This window comes from Ambystoma mexicanum, chromosome 2p (genome assembly GCF_040938575.1).
Source record: "Ambystoma mexicanum isolate Mex_15411 chromosome 2p, UKY_AmexF1_1, whole genome shotgun sequence".
NCBI classification, from domain to species: Eukaryota; Metazoa; Chordata; class Amphibia; order Caudata; family Ambystomatidae; genus Ambystoma; species Ambystoma mexicanum.
The window spans coordinates 293,166,795-293,184,072 of NC_090923.1; positions in this window are offsets into that span (position 1 = coordinate 293,166,795).

Below are 17,278 nucleotides of genomic sequence, written 5' to 3' on the forward strand. Positions count from 1 at the left end.
GTGAGTGCACATGCATGTGTGTGTCATCCATGTGGTTGGTGTGTGTGTGAGGGCTTCTGTTTGTGTGCCAGGTGAGGGTGTGTGCGCGTGAGTCGTTTAGGTCACCCATGTGCTTCATGCAATACATTCTGCGCAGCAGCATTTGGCCATAGCAGTATCCCATCTGCCAATAGTAGACATCTAGCCCAACAGCATGCCAGTTGCCCTTGAAGTGTCACCTTGCCACAACATTGTTGCTTATTTTTCTCTGTTCATTCAGGCAGATTGTTTGCATTCCACCACTTTTACTAGGCATTTCTCAGTACTCTAGTCACATGTCTGACATGGCTATGGTAAAGTGGAGTGACTTTGTTACCTGGATATCATTTGTTCAGACATGTCCCTGTGCAATCGGACCATTTAGGACTGGCAGCTCCAGGTGAAAAATCAGACCTGTTTGAATTAGAAAAGCTATTACATGAGGGAACTGGACTGAATTAATAAGTGCTGCCCTCCTCTCCATCTTCACTCAATAGCAATGGTACATGCCATCTGTGTGATGGCATGTGTATTTCACCTGCTAATCACAGGCCAATGTGTGATGCCACTGCCAGGCAGCATGCAGAAAATGTGTTCATCTTCCATCTTGGTGTCATCAGTGTGTGCCATTTGCCTACCCTTCATACGCAGTGAGGGTGCATGCATGGGAGGGTTTTAGTCATGTGGGACATGTGTCAATCAAGTACTGGTTCTGTTGCTTCTCAGCCCTCATTGTGTGCCATGGTGCTAATGCCTGTTTCCATTTGTTTGCTTTTATGTCTTTGCAGGGGAAGACGCACCTGATACTGCTGGGGTTGTGGAGATGGTGCAGACCCAGGAGGGGTCTGAGGGCCGACCGACCGACCACCAGTGAGGGACGTGGTGTGGTCGTGGGTGAGAACCCACAACTGCTGCAGGTCGTGCTCTCAAGGGGTGTCTCTGGCTGCACCTCCCCCGAGCTGTACTCCGGTGTTGATTCGGATGATGAGACCTACGTGCCGTCGCAGGTGAGTGTTCCTGGGAGGGATTCTGTTCTGTCCCACCCACCTGCACCAGGGTCGGAACCCTCAATGGGGATGTCAGTGTTGGCAGCTACGCCTTTGGTGGTTACGGATGCAGGGTCACACTCTGCGACATCTGATCCTGTTCCTGGGCCAGCAGATCAGAGGGGGAATGCAGTCCTGCATCCTCAGGCAGTGCCGGCACAGCAAGGCGCAGTTCGCCTTGCCCCAGACAGGTGTGGTGCCCGCCGACGTGGTGGCCGTATGCCACCTGGCAATACCGCATGGGAGCAATCCATTTATGGTATGGCAACCCAACAGGCAGCATCATCAGAGATGATGGCTCAGGCCATGGATAGGGTGGCCACTTCCATTGTCCCCCCCGAAAGGCTGATGGAGCGACTACAGCAGGCAACCGACTCCATCTGCCAGTCACACAGGGAGGACATGTTGGCGTCCAACAGGGACAGGCGGGCGGCACTGGCGACTCTGCAGGAAGCCATCTCCATAGAGTCCCAGGGCCACAGGGAAGCCCTGAGGCTGGAACTCCTTCACCTCAGGACAACTCTTGTCGAGCTTGAGGCTTCAACAAACCGAAGGACAGAACAGCAGCTGGAGCGTCTCACCCGTACGCTCTCAGCTGAGATGCAGGCAACTAGGGCGGAGGTCCGGGCATCCCATGAGTTGTTGCATGGGGACCTCCGCACACTCATCCTCCAGAACGAGACCTACCACACCCGCATGCTTGCAGCCATGGAGGAACAGACTAGGGCCTTGCGTGGGCTGCCCCCCATAGTGCCACCACCTCCGGATGCAGCTGCACAGGGTGATAATAGCGACAGCAGTGATACTCCCACAATAGAGTAGCCGTGTGGGCCATGAGCCCATGGAGGTTTCTTTTTTCGCAAGATCCACACAGGTGGGTTTTGGTGTGCACCCTGTCCACGGACCTCCTGGGTGGCCTCCCCAACCCCCCCGGGCCCATTAATGGCCATTTTTGATTTTATTTTTTTTTAATGTTTTTTTTTTTAATTTTTTTTTTTTTTTTGAGACATTGTGTTGCCTTGTGTGGCTCCGTGGGCATACGCTGCATTGTGGCTGGGCACATGCAGGCTTGTCATGTATTTGGTTCAGATGCTTGGGTTTTTGTCACACACACCCCTCCTGCTTCCCGTTTCCATGGGCTTGCAAAGGGTGTGCCCAAGTGACATTGACGTACATGGTGACATTGGACTCCCACTACATGTGTGGACAGTCTAGTTAATACTGTGTATACATTCCTAGTGCATATTGCTGTTGTGTTGTACACTGCATGTTGCATTGATGTGTAACTCATCATCCATGTCTACCTCCTAATTTGCAGGTCCTTTCCTCATGTCTACACAAGGCCCTCTACTTTGGAGATGGGGTCCATGTTGGCAGCAGTGCACCGACAACTCTACATGGCGGCAACACTGTACAGTTGGAAGTGGTGGGAGTGCAGGCATTTCCAGGTGGTGAGACTACTGATTCCTTACATTCGTAATGTCATGTTGATGGTAGTTTTGAGGGTCAGTAGCTGATAAGTGTTATTGCTAAATACCTGCTCAAGTGTGTTGTTGGTCCGGCATTACTGTGAGCATTTCAGGTGTAGCGAGTTTCAATTAGGGACACTGTACTTTGTGACACTTGTGTCATGTTGTGGGGATTACTTTGTTTACCTGCACATAGCATGACATGGCACGATGTGTCGTGTGGCGGTGCTGGGGATGGGTTGGGTGACATGGCACTGTCCTCATGTTGCATTTTGCAAGTGGGTATTCATTTTAGCTGCATGAATGTAGTTTTTCACGAAACTGCATTGGTGGTGTCTGTGTAGGTAGGGATGCACACATTGTAACACTTCCAGGTGAACAATATCAGGCTGATATGGTTTTGACGGTTGATTCTCCAGACATTCAGGATCAGTGTCAGGTTGAGTCATCATTGATTGTAAGATGGTATGTGCCAGGGCAGTGTGCACTCCACAGGGGTGTGATTTCTATGTGAAGTAATTAGCCACTAGCTGTGTACGGGCTGCCTCCCCCCGTGCCCTTTCCCCTCCCATGCGCAGCGGGCGTGCATGTGGTTGGGGATGTGGGGGCACCACCATGTCCACGGCCAGGCCCCGGCATGTTGCAATGTTGTGCAGGACACATGCTGCCACTATGATCCTGCACACTACTGGGGGAGCGTATAACAGCTGCCCGCCAGAACGGTCAAGGGAGCGAAAGCGTGACTTAAGCACTCCGAATGTGCGCTCCACTATGCCCCGGGTTGCAATGTGGGCTGTGTTATATCTTACCTCGGGTGGCGAGTTGGGGTTCCGAATTTGCGTCATCATGTGGGGGCTGAGAGGGTAGGCACTGTCCCCTGTGGAGGTGGTGATGGGTATCATTGGTGGGGTTGTGACCTTGCTCAGTATCTGACATGCATGCATGTGCAGTGGCATTCATACTCACCAAGTAGGCATGTATCGCCATGCCGCCCAGCTTCTAGGTCCCGGCTTAGGGTGGACATTCGGTAAATGAAGCTGTCGTGGGTGGACCCGGGATAGTTGGCATATACTGAGGTGATGATTCCCTTGGCATTACATACTACCTGCACGTTGATGGAATGCCAGTGCTTGCGGTTCCTATAGATGTGCTCTGATGCCCTGGGGGGATGTAGAGCCACATGGGTGCAGTCGATGGCACCTAGCACTTTGGGGAATCGTGCCACACCGTAAAAATCCAGGGCGGCAGCATGCCTTTCTGCAGGTGTTCTGGGCAGGTATATGTGCCTGCGGACTGATGGGCGTGCAGTGATGATGTTCAAGACATGGTGTAGGCAGCGTGACTGCGTGGCCTGTGACACCCCACCCACTATGGCACTTGTCCGCTGAAATGATCCAGTGGCTAAGAAGTGCAGTACATTGAGGACCTTCTCCAGGGGGCTGAGTGCTTGGGAGCACAGGGTGTGTGATGTGAGGTCCCACTCACTCACCAGGTCCAGTATTATGTGTGGTGGAAACCTGTACCTCCCATACACCTGGTCATCAGGCATCCCGAAAAGGCTGGTTCTGGGTGTGAAAATTCTGGCCCTGACTATCCTCCTCCTCCTCCTTTGGTAGCCCACGGCCACTGCTGCTAGGAACGGTATATTCATCCTGGCGTCTGAGCTTGTTAGTTTTTTGCGCGCAAATTTATGCGTCGCGGGTCGACGTATGCCTGCTTCCTACTGGCGTACGTGTTTCTTTGCGTGTGTTGTAGGCGAGCGCGTGAAACTTCCCGCGCACTCCTGAAATCCAGTACCCAGGCCAATAGCGTGTGGAAATTTCAAATTTCCGCGCACCCCGGAATACACGTGCGCTGGTGTACTCGCGTGTGTAAGTGCCCGCGCACCCCTGAAATACACGTACATAGGCCAATCGCGTGTATGCGCACTTTTGTCCAATAACACGCGATAACACTCTGACGTGCTATGAGGGAAACACCCGTGCGGGTCACGTCACAGACGCGCTTACGCGCTGAGGGCCTTTGGTCCAATAGAATCGCGTATGCGTGATGACGCGCTTACACGTTAAGGGCCTTTCCTCGAATTTCACGCTGACGTGCAAGATTTTCACGTGCCAAATCACTCCGTATCAAGCTGGCCACGTGAAAACACACGGAAGACCACGCTCCTGCCCAGAAGGCCGAATTACTGCCCCCCAGTGCCCCGAGCAGCCTCCTACGTGCCATCTGCTGCTGCCTGCCTGCCTGCCTGCTGCCACCATGCCCTGCCATTTGGTGCCTGCACATCAGCCATCTGCAGGGGTCCAGTTGCTGTGTCCACCCCTGCTGGAACAGAAGACTCCCGACTGGGATAACATCGCTCCACAGCCCAGCCCAGGACCCAGTTGCCCACCCACTCCTGCTTCTGGGGTTGCCATGTCGAGCACTTCAACATCTGGCACCAGTGGCAACCCCAGGCCAGAGGGGCAGAGGGGCACCAGCTTCACTGCCACCGAAGTTGGTGTCCTGGTGGAGCATGTCCTGGGGCAGTATGATGCCCTCTTTGGATCGTCCCGCGCCAGCAAGGAAGGACGGGAGAGGATCTGGGCCGACTGTGTGGTTGCCATCAACGCAGAGGGGGTGGCAACCCGCGACATCCAGAAGATCAAGAAGCGCTGGGAGGACTTGAGGTCCAGGACCCTCGTGAAGGCCCGGCGCCTCGTGGAGGGGGGCCGGGGCTACATGAGTTCCATCCAGATGAGGGTCCTGGAACGCGTACGTCCAGCGCTCCACGCCCAGATCCTTGAGAGGGAGACCCGCCTGGAGTTGAGCGGTAAGTGGCCAAGCATTGCTGTGTGAGACAGGGCATGTTGCGGGGTGCTGGTTGTCTGATACTTGCCTGTATGTGTGACATAAGCCATGTATGCATGTATGTGTGCAGGGACATCATGGTAATGCATGTCCGACCAGTGATGTGTGAACCACATTGTTGTTGCATGTGTTTAAATGCGACATGGGGAGCCCTATGCAGATTTTACACATGAGAGCATGCCAGTCTCTGTTCCTGGACATGGGTGGGGGTGAGGGATGGGTGCTGATGCCAGGTACATATATGGTAGCCATGTCTGTGTGCCTGACCTGCGTGTCTGTGACTTGTGAATGCCATGGATGCATGCCACATGTGTGTGACAATGCACAGATTCACTGATGCAGCCTAGTTATCCTTGTATCCGCTGTGTTTGGGGTGTATGAGGCCAGATGGATGTGACTGAGGTGAAGTGTGTGCATGTGATAGGCATGACCCATGATGCATGTGAGTTCCATATCATTGTATGTTTCAAGAGTCCATTGGACATGTATGGAAATGTCCATGGCATGCACCATGCCTGTTACTGTGTGTGTTTTGCCTGGACTGACCCATGTGTTGTGGAGGGACATGATGGAAGTGTACTTTGACAGTGGTACTCATCTGCTATTGCTTCCTGTCTAGGGGACCATTGTACAGTACCCTGATGCTTGTGTTCTATGTCTCCCTCTACGCAGCGGCTAGTGAAGAAGAGGGCGGAGACGGCGCTGTGGAGCAAGGCGGCGGGGATGCCCCCACGGCTGCAGCGGAAGGGGTGGGTGAGCCCCCACAGAGGCCTGCTACGACGGAAGACGGTGAGGAGCCATCCAGGTTGGTGGTTTCCACAGAGGAGGAGGAGGCCGCCACTGAGGCACACATGGGGCCTGGTGGGGGCATCCCTGCTGGTGCAAGTGGTGCAGTCCAGGGGCAGGGGCAGGAGGCAGCACAGGTCATCGTGGAGGGGCCTGTGCATGTCGCTGTCCCTGACCCTGTGAGTGCATCACCATGCACCAGCAGGGATGCCCCGTCCCAGGCCCATCCGCAGGTATAGGGGATGTCCATGTCACCTGACTCCCCTCCCCCTGTGGACGAGGGGACCCGTGGCCGTATGGAGAAGGTCCTGATTGGGGTCGCGATGCGCTCGGGTGCAATTCGTGATGACGTGCATGCTTCCCGGGAGGAGCACGCACGTCATCACGAAGAGCACCGTGCTGACGTGGCCCAATTGGGATCTTCCATGTTCGGGGGTTTCCTGCATGTGTCGGCCAATCTGGCGGCCCTCTCCTCCTCTGTGGAGGCTATAAGCCGGTCGTTCTCCTTGCCGTCTTCCGGCCCAGATGCCACCAGGGCCCCCTGTGGACCTGCCCTGACCAATGCACCCAACTTGGTGGGGATCCCATCCCTGCCACCGTCGGGAGTCGGAGGTCCAGCAGGGGTGGACACCACAGCAACTGTACCCCAGCAGATGGAGGATGTGCCGGCATCATCAGGCAGGGCACGTGCACGACGGCGTCGGTGGATTCCATCAGCCTGGATGCCGTCGTGCTGGCATAGGCAGTTGCGTCGGAGGCAGCAGCAGAGTCAACATGGGAGGCATCATGGCTCGGGGCCATCGACATCGGAGGGGCAGGCATCGGCCGGAGGGCAGGAGGACCCAGGACGGGAAGTGTCTTCCGTGTGGCTGCGGTTGGGCCAGCAGATAGGTGCGGAGCGGCGGCAGGCGGAGGAGGCGCGGCTCACGTTGGTCAGGGCAGAGAACTCCATGCGGAGGGCACTGAGGCGGGCCGAGTGCCTCGAGGCAATCCGCAGGGGGTTGGAGGAGCAGATGGCGTCGTCCCTGCGGACCCTCGGGGCCATGGAACAGGACCGCCTCCGGGACATAGACGAGGAGTTTGATGATGCCCTGGCCCGGAACACCACGGAGTGAGCCGCTGGACTTGCCCGCCGCCTTTGTATATAGTTCTTTAGTTTTAGGTTTCCTTTGTTTCTTCTTATGATTTGGAGTCGACGGACACTGCTCCACTTTTTGTATATAGTTGCATTTTAGTTAGGGTTTTTTGTAGGTTTCCTTTGTTCAGTTGGGCTCATGGACCCTTGGATGTTTTGTACATAGTTCTTCATTGGATTGTTTTTTTTATTTTTTTTATTTATTCACCATGGAGCAATGGTCTTTGCATTTATTTTTCTCTCTCGGATTGATTTTATTTTTAATTTGACTTTGGACAACATTTTTTTGGATTTGGATTTGTAGTTTTGATTTTTTTGGACGGACATGCAGCTTATCTTTTTTTCATTGCCATTGTCGTTTGTTTCATTTCATTTGCATTCAATTTTTTTTAATACAATTTTGTTTTCATACTTCACTGTGTGGTATCATCTCATTGGTTTCATGCATGTCATGTTGGGTGTTTTCCCATTCAATTGCAACCATTGTGTGTGACGGACATGGGGTCATTTGCTTTATGAACATTGGGGGTAATTTCCATTTCCATGTGGGTGAATGGGTTACTTGGTAGGGCCTTTTGGCTGTGGAGGCTGACCATAACGCACATGATTGGGGATTGTGAGGACCTGGGTGCAGGGGGACATGAGTGGGGGCCTGGTGGAGGGTGCCCTGCACTGCTGGGGGGTGGGGGTGGTGGGAGACATGAGTGGGGGTCTGGTGGAGGGTGCCCCTGGATGCTGGGGGGTTGGGGTGCAGGGGAACATGAGTGGGGCCTTGTGGAGGGTGCCCTGCACTGCTGGGGGGTGGGGGTGGTGGGAGACATGAGTGGGGGCCTGGTGGCGGCTGCCCATGCTGGTTGGGATGTGGGGGTGGGTGGGAGACATGAGTGGGGGCCTGGTGGAGGCTGCCCATGGTGGCTGGGGGGTGGGGGTGGTGGGAGACATGAGTGGGGGCCTGGTGGAGGGTTCTCCTGGATGCTGGGGGGTGGGGGTGCAGGGGGACATGAGTGGGGGCCTGGTGGGGGCTGCCCATGGTGGCTGGGGTGTGGGGGTGGTGGGAGACATGAGTGGGGGCCTGGTGGGGCTGCCCCTGGATGCTGGGGGGTGGGGGTGGTGGGAGACATGAGTGGGGGCCTGGTGGAGGGTGCCCATGGTGGCTGGGGGGTGGGGGTGGGTGGGAAACATGAGTGGGGGCCTGGTGGAGGGTGCCCCACACTGCTGGGGGTGGGGGTGATAGGGGACATGGGTGGGAGCCTGGTGGAGGCTGCCCATGGTGGCTGGGGGGTGGGGGTGGGTGGGAGACATGAGTTGGACATGAGTGGGGGCCTGGTAGAGGGTGCCCTGCACTGCTGGGGGGTGGGGTTGGGTAGGAGACATGAGTGGGGGCCTGGTGGAGGCTGCCCATGGTGGCTGGGGGGTGGGGGTGGGTGGGAGACATGAGTGGGGGCCTGGTGGGGGCTGCCCATGGTGGCTGGGGGGTGGGGGTGGGTGGGAGACATGAGTGGGGGCCTGGTGGAGGCTGCCCATGGTGGCTGGGGGGTGGTGGGAGACATGAGTGGGGGCCTGGTGGAGGGTGCCCCTGGATGCTGGGGGTGGGGGTGAAGGGGGACATGAGTGGGGGCCTGGTGGAGGCTGCCCATGGTGGCTGGGGGGTGGGGGTGGTGGGAGACATGAGTGGGGGCCTGGTGGAGGGTGCCCCTGGATGCTGGGGGGTGGGGGTGCAGGGGGACATGAGTGGGGGTCTGGTGGCGGCTGCCCATGGTGGCTGGGGGGTGGGGGTGGTGGGAGACATGAGTGGGGGCCTGGTGGGGGCTGCCCCTGGATGCTGGGGGGTGGGGGTGGTGGGAGACATGAGTGGGGGCCTGGTGGAGGGTGCCCATGGGGGGTGGGGGTGGGTGGGAGACATGAGTGGGGGCCTGGTGGAGGGTGTCCCACACTGCTGGGGGGGTGGGGGTGGTGGGAGACATGAGTGGGGGCCTGGTGGAGGCTGCCCATGGTGGCTGGGGGGTGGGGGTGGGTGGTCGACATGAGTGGGGGCCTGGTGGAGGGTGCCCCACACTGCTGGGGGGGTGGGGGTGGTGGGAGACATTAGTGGGGGCCTGGTGGAGGCTGCCCATGGTGGCTGGGGGGTGGGGGTGGTGGGAGACATGGGTGGGGGCCTGGTGGAGGGTGCCTCACACTGCTGGGGGGGTGGGGGTGGTGGGAGACATGGGTGGGGGCCTGGTGGAGGGTGCCCTGCACTGCTGGGGGGTGGGGGTGGTGGGAGACATGAGTGGGGGCCTGGTGGGGGCTGCCCATGGTGGCTGGGTGGTGGGGGTGGTGGGAGACATGAGTGGGGGCCTGGTGGGGGCTGCCCATGGTGGCTGGGGGTGGTGGGAGACTTGGGTGGGGGCCTGGTGGAGGGTGCCCCACACTGCTGGGGGGGTGGGGGTCGTGGGAGACATGAGTGGGGGCCTGGTGGAGGCTGCCCATGGTGGCTGGGGGGTGGGGGTGGTGGGAGACATGATTGGGGGCCTGGTGGAGGGTGCCCCACACTGCTGGGGGGGTGGGGGTGGTGGGAGACATGGGTGGGGGCCTGGTGGAGGGTGCCCCACACTGCTGGGGGGGTGTGGGTGGTGGGAGACATGAGTGGGGGCCTGGTGGAGGCTGCCCCTGCACTGCTGGGGGGTGGGGGTGATAGGGGACATGGGTGGGAGCCTGGTGGAGGCTGCCCATGGTGGCTGGGGGGTGGGGGTGGGTGGGGGACATGAGTTGGACATGAGTGGGGGCCTGGTGGAAGGTGCCCTGCACTGCTGGGGGGTGGGGGTGGTGGGAGACATGAGTGGGGGCCTGGTGAAGGGCTGCCCATGGTGGCTGGGGGCTGGGGGTGGGTGGGAGACATCAGTGGGGGCCTGGTGGGGGCTGCCCATGGTGGCTGGGGGGTAGGGGTGGGTGGGAGACATGAGTGGGGGCCTGGTGGAGGCTGCCCATGGTGGCTGGGGGGTGGGGGTGGTGGGAGACATGAGTGGGGGCCTGGTGGGGGCTGCCCATGGTGGCTGGGGGGTGGGGGTGGTGGGAGACATCAGTGGGGGCCTGGTGGGGGCTGCCCATGGTGGCTGGGGGGTAGGGGTGGGTGGGAGACATGAGTGGGGGCCTGGTGGAGGCTGCCCATGGTGGCTGGGGGGTGGGGGTGGTGGGAGACATGAGTGGGGGCCTGGTGGGGGCTGCCCATGGTGGCTGGGGGGTGGGGGTGGTGGGAGACATGAGTGGGGGCCTGGTGGGGGCTGCCCGTGGTGGCTGGGGGGTTGGGGTGGTGGGAGACATGGGGGGGGCCTGGTGGAGGGTGCCCCACACTGCTGGGGGGGTGGGGGTGGTGGGAGACATGAGTGGGGGCCTGGTGGAGGCTGCCCCTGCACTGCTGGGGGGTGGGGTGATAGGGGACATGGGTGGGAGCCTGGTGGAGGCTGCCCATGGTGGCTGGGGGTGGGGGTGGGTGGGAGACATGAGTTGGACATGAGTGGGGGCCTGGTGGAGGGTGCCCCACACTGCTGGGGGGGTGGGGTGGTGGGAGACATGAGTGGGGGCCTGGTGGAGGCTGCCCCTGCACTGCTGGGGGGTGGGGGTGATAGGGGACATGGGTGGGAGCCTGGTGGAGGCTGCCCATGGTGGCTGGGGGGTGGGGGTGGGTGGGAGACATGAGTTGGACATGAGTGGGGGCCTGGTGGAGGGTGCCCCACACTGCTGGGGGGGTGGGGGTGGTGGGAGACATGTGTGGGGGCCTGGTGGGGGCTGTCCATGGTTTCTGGGGGGTGCGGGTGGTGGGAGACATGAGTGGGGGCCTGGTGTGGGCTGCCCATGGTGGCTGGGGGGTGGGGGTGGGTGGGAGACATAAGTGGGGGCCTGGTGAAGGGTGCCCATGGTGGCTGGGTGGTGGGGGTGGGTGGAGACATGAGTTGGGGCCTGGTGGAGGGTGCCCCACACTGCTGGGGGGTGGGGGTGGTGGGAGACATGAGTTGGACATGAGTGGGGGCCTGGTGGAGGGTACCCTGCACAGCTGGGGGGTGAGGGTGGTGGGAGACATGAGTGGGGGCCTGGTGGGGGATGCTCATGGTGGCTGGGGGGTGGGGGTGGTGGGAGACATGGGTGGGGGCCTGGTGGAGGGTGCCCCACACTCCTGGGGGGGTGGAGGTGGTGGGAGACTTGAGTGGGGGCCTGGTGGAGGCTGCCCATGGTGGCTGGGGGGTGGGGGTGGTGGGAGACATGGGTGGGGGCCTGGTGGAGGGTGCACCACACTGCTGGGGGGCTGGGGGTGGTGGGAGACATGAGTGGGGGCCTGTTGGAGGGTGCCCCTGGATGCTGGGGGGTGGGGGTGATAGGGGACATGAGTGGGGGCCTGGTGGAGGGTGCCCCACACTGCTGGGGGGTGGGGGTGCTGGGTGACATGAGCAGGTGTGCAGGGTAGTCCCCTGTGGTGTCGGCTGCCTGCAGGGGCCGTGGAGGGTGTACAGGGAATACCTGGAAGCACACAGCCAAATCGCGTGTAGAATTTCCCCCGTACCCCTGAAATACATGTACCCAGCCAAATCGCGTGTGGAAATTCCCGCGCACGTACCCGGCCAAATCGCGTGTGGGACTTCCCGCGCACCCCTGAGATCCACGTACCCTTCCAAATCGCGTGTGAGACTTCCCGCGCACCACTGAGATCCACATACCCAGCCAAATCGCGTGTGGAAATTCCCGCGCACGTACCCGGCCAAATCGCGTGTGGAACTTCCCGCACACCCCTGAAATCCACGTTGCCTGCCAAATCGCGTGTGGGACTTCCCGCGCACCCCTGAGATCCACGTACCCAGCCAAATCGCGTGTGGAAATTCCCGCGCACGTACCCGGCCAAATCACGTGTGGAACTAAATCGGGTGTGGAACTTCCCGCACACCCCTGAGATCCACGTACCCAGCCAAGTCGCGTGTGGAAATTCCCGCGCACGTACACAGCCAAATCGCGTGTGGAACTTCCTGCACACCCCTGAAATCCACGTACCCTGCCAAATCACGTGTGAGACTTCCCGCGCACCCCTGAGATCCACGTACCCAGCCAAGTCACGTGTGGAGATTCCTGCGCACGTACACGGCCAAATCGCGTGTGGAACTTCCCGCGCACCCCTGAAATCCACGTACCCTGCCAAATCGCGTGTGAAAGTTCCCGCGCACCCCGCAATACACGCACACGTTATTTTTCAGTCAGCGGGTGTCCGTGTTTATGGGTACCCCTTTGCACGTCATTTGTCCTGGAGGGCCACAGTATAGGACATTCATCATAGCTGTATATAGGTACTATTTGTTGGCGCACCTTTTGGCACACATTTATTACAGGCACAGAGACGCTACCGCCTGCTTTCTTGTGGCGGTCGTGTTTGTGCCTGTGCGCTGGTTTGACCGTGCGCTTTTTTGCCCTATTCGATTCCATGAATACGTGTTGTAGGTGAGCGTGTCGGTGTTCCGCGCACTTGCACCCTGTACTTCCCCGTGACGCCCACATTTTGGCAAATTGTTCCCCATTCCGAGTGTTACACCCCGTGTTCCGCCTACTTTTGTTGTGTGCGCCGCGCTATGTGCGATTTTCGCTGTGGCCTGTGCGATATTCGCTGTGACCTGGCGCACGCCGTTAGATGGCCTGTGCGCCAACGTGCGCTGCGCACTTTTTTAGCGCACATCCGATGGTTTTCTCGCGCACGCCCTTCCATGAAACGATGTGCGCTGCTTTTCGTGCGATTTTTTTCGCACTTGCACTGCGATTTTCGCTATTCCACTGCGTTTCACACTTTTTTGGCCACTTGCGCCGCGCTAATTATTCCATGAATCGGCCTGACAATGTTTCCAAATAGCTTTACATCTAACACTAAATACAATATACCTGATTCCTTAATACTTTGCACATACTGCAACACTAAGCTAATAATGACCAAATGCCATCATGAGCTATCAATTTTAACTTGGCAATATTTCCACTTCCAAAAGCTCTCCAACAACCTAATTCATATGAGAGTATCATAATTCAAACAATACACCCATTCCAAGCTATAAAACGTATCCAACCCAAATTGCCTCCATCAGAATTACTCAAAGGCAATTGTGGCAAAGTAGTCTACGGTGCAATATGGGAACAGGCCCCCACTAATGTCTCCCACCACCCCCACCATATTAAAGCTTGAAACCTTAAAGGCGAAGAAGAAATTGTATGTGGCATTCATAGACATGCGCCAAGTTTTTGATAAAGTAAATCGTGGATTCCTTCAGCAGAAATTGATGAATTGGCACAGTCCTCCATCCATCTTAGAACCGGTGAAAGCTCTCCATACCAGAACATCGATTCGAGTACGACTAAATAACCAAGGAGATCTATCAAATAAAATTCCAACAAACAGGGGCGTCAAACAAGGGTGCCCCTTGGCGGCCGAATTATTCAAGCTTTTCATCTCAGACTTGCCTGAGTATTTGGACCAGGTCCATTGTTCTGCTCCCAAACTCAATAAAAGTCTCATCAAATGCATAACATATGCGGATGACCTTGTTCTAATCAATTGCACGCAGATTGGATTACAACGGCTACTGAGTAAACTACATGAGTACTTGAATTGCAACGATCTTGAATTAAATACTGAAAAAACTAAAATAATGACTATAGGGTCGTTAGGGACACAGAAAGATAAAGCTTTTAAGTGGAAAATTGACAAGGATATCCTGAGCCCAGTGAACTGTATTCGTTATCTCGGAGTTATGTTTAATACTTCCCTAAATGAGCATCACTGGAGGCAGGACTTAGTAGAACGTATAACTCAGTTTGGAATTCAAGGTGCTAAGATTAATAAGAGTATGGGGAATTCAGTTTATCACTGGTGATTATATTCTACTCACGAAAGGTAGTTCCTGCCATAACTTTTGGTGCTGAAGCCGGCTGGAACCTGGACTATCAATTCTGGCACAGACTCGAAGCAAAATTTTGGCTGCGTGTGCTGAGTTTGCCATCTTATGTCTCAATGACAGACTTACACTATGAACTATCGTTGAATTCTATATACGCATGTGTAATTTGGAAATCATTAAGTGCTCTGTGAAAAATGTGTGTAACTCCTTTAACACCAGCATATAACATTTTTCCGACAAATTCTGAAGAAAGCAGTGCTAATTTGTTAGTGGAGTGGAAGAATACTTAGGTAAGTCATCTGTTAAAGGCCAACTTAAACCAATCAGACCTGGTTAATTACCCCCAGTGGGTTAAAAAGAAATTTGAATCTTGGTCCTGGATCAGCAACCTAGAACAACGCGACAAAATGCAATTAACGCTGAAGGCTGAAACAGGAGCCCATAAACTAAACAAACAATTCAGATATTTGACAAAGTGTCCATCTTGCTACTATCGCGAGCAATTTCTGAGACTTCGCTTAAATGCGTTGAGCACTAAAGAAAAGATGTGGCAACGAAAGAACAAAGACATAATGGACAATATATGTCAATATTGTCTGAGTGACATTGAGTCATTAAAACATCTTGTCACAGTTTGTCCTGATACGAGTATCCAACGTACCTGTCACCTTGGGTCTTTTGCACCCCTAGGAAATGATATGGAAAACTGGTGGGGGCGTGTGATTGCAGGTCATGGTATAAAACTAACCTGTGCAATGGTTAACTATATGGACTCGATATTGACGAAAGTGGACAAAAAATAGTCAACGACAGGGCCGGCATGCTTAGTGGTTTTCCTTTTGTGATTCTCTTGTTTTAGTTTTATTTATTTTTATGGTTAATTCCAAGAAGTTATCATTTACATCTACAGAGCATAGAGAACTGTATTACATGGCCCTACTGAAACTTTTCAAACCTTGGAGAAAAGAGGAAGAATAGTTAGGCGACCATGACACATTTAAAACTGCATTCAAGGTAATTGAAAGAAGTATAACAAATGAACATTTTAAACAATACAAAGAAATGTTGGACAATGAATGCTAACAAGAACAAGAAATAGAAACTATACTAGATAATGACACCCCTGAAGCAAGTCAACCATCTCTTTCAGGAAGCCAAGAATCACTTCAAGAACTACTCATTCAAAATGACGCATAAATAGCAATGCATCAGGTAGAAAACATTATGTATCAATCAAAACAATCTAAAGAAGTTTTGTCAGTGCTCAAATCAAGCTAAATGATGAACACCTCACCATTTACCTAGCAATCATGGAAGAAGTTGAACATGTACTAAAACGTGAAAATAAAATTACAGTTGTAAACATTATAAACCTCTGCTCTTGTATGTAAGTAGTGAAGCTGGTTTTGGCAAAACCTTCATAATGAAAACAATCAGAAAATGTATAGAAAACAAAACAAATAACCTTCCATCTGTTGTAACAATGCCTACAGGTCTAGCTGATTACAACAGAGGAGGTGTAACTTTACACCGACCAATCCTCTTCTCAGTAGAACACCAAAACAAATAAGAATATTTCAAATTGTCAGCAGAAGCTGTGAGTGTAGTGTGCAGAATTCTACAACCAATGAAAGTCCTCCTAGTAGATGAAGTAAGCATGGTTTCCAACCTAAAGCTTGCTTTAATTCATCTAAGAATGCAGGTAGTCCTAAAAAATGGATAGGAAGAACTATTTGGAGGAAAACCTGTTTTTGTTTTTGGAGACCTCCTACAGAGAACACCAGTTAAAGGAAAACCCATATTCAAAACATTGAGGCTACAAAGAAAGTGGTAATACACTTGGCAGCACAGGCAATATCAATCTGTGGCATATTTTTCACTACAGAGAACTTGCACAAAACATGCGTCAATCTGCAGATCTAACATATGCTCACATTGTAAAAATCATTAGAACTGGTGTGCTTACTGAGGACGCAATATCATACTCCAAAAGTAGACTAATGCATGAGCTGTATGGAGAAAACATATCTGATCCTAATGTAATGGAGGAATTCACTCAACAAAAGCAAACATGCATGTGGTTAATGGCAAACTGTGACCAATTCAATGAAACAATGCTGATAAAAGAGATGCAATCCATAGTAAATATCAGCTGCATAGGCAAACAAGAAGTGCATGGCATGACACTCCCTATGTGTTATCAAGCAACAGCACAACTAGATAACCTAGATAAATGTATCTCAAGCACAGCTGGATTGAAAAACTCTTCACCATGTGCCTAAACAGCAGAGTTGTACGTAAACTTGACGTAGAACACGGTTAAGTCAACGTAGCAACTGAAACAGTTGTTGGCTTCCAAACATATGCAAACTAAAACAATATCCAGTTTTTCATCTTCAGTTTTGACAAAGTTGAGCAAGCTATAAAAAATGCAATCCATAGTAAATATCAGCTGCATAGGCAAACAAGAAGTGCATGGCATGACACTCCCTATGTGTTATCAAGCAACAGCACAACTAGATAACCTAGATAAATGTATCTCAAGCACAGCTGGATTGAAAAACTCTTCACCATGTGCCTAAACAGCAGAGTTGTACGTAAACCTGACGTAGAACACGGTTAAGTCAACGTAGCAACTGAAACAGTTGTTGGCTTCCAAACATATGCAAACTAAAACAATATCCAGTTTTTCATCTTCAGTTTTGACAAAGTTGAGCAAGCTATAAAAAAAAGCACATTTCCTTCTTTTCAAAGATATGTATGAACACAGAGAACAAGTATCTCTGTCTCTTGCATACGTTGTTACCATTCACAAGTCACAAGGTCTAACCCTCGACCACATACTTGTTGACATTGCCAGCACAGTCTTCAAATAGGGTATGAGGTATTTAGCACTTTCACGTCTTTGTACACTCACTGGTCTGTTATTAGTTAACTTTGATGCAAACAAAGTCAACACTGGAATTCCTTGCATCCTAGAATGCAACAGCCTGTGTGTACTGTTCACATCACATCTGGATATGTACCCTGTACCTAAACAAAACGTTTAAAAAGACAACTAGTACAAACAGAAAC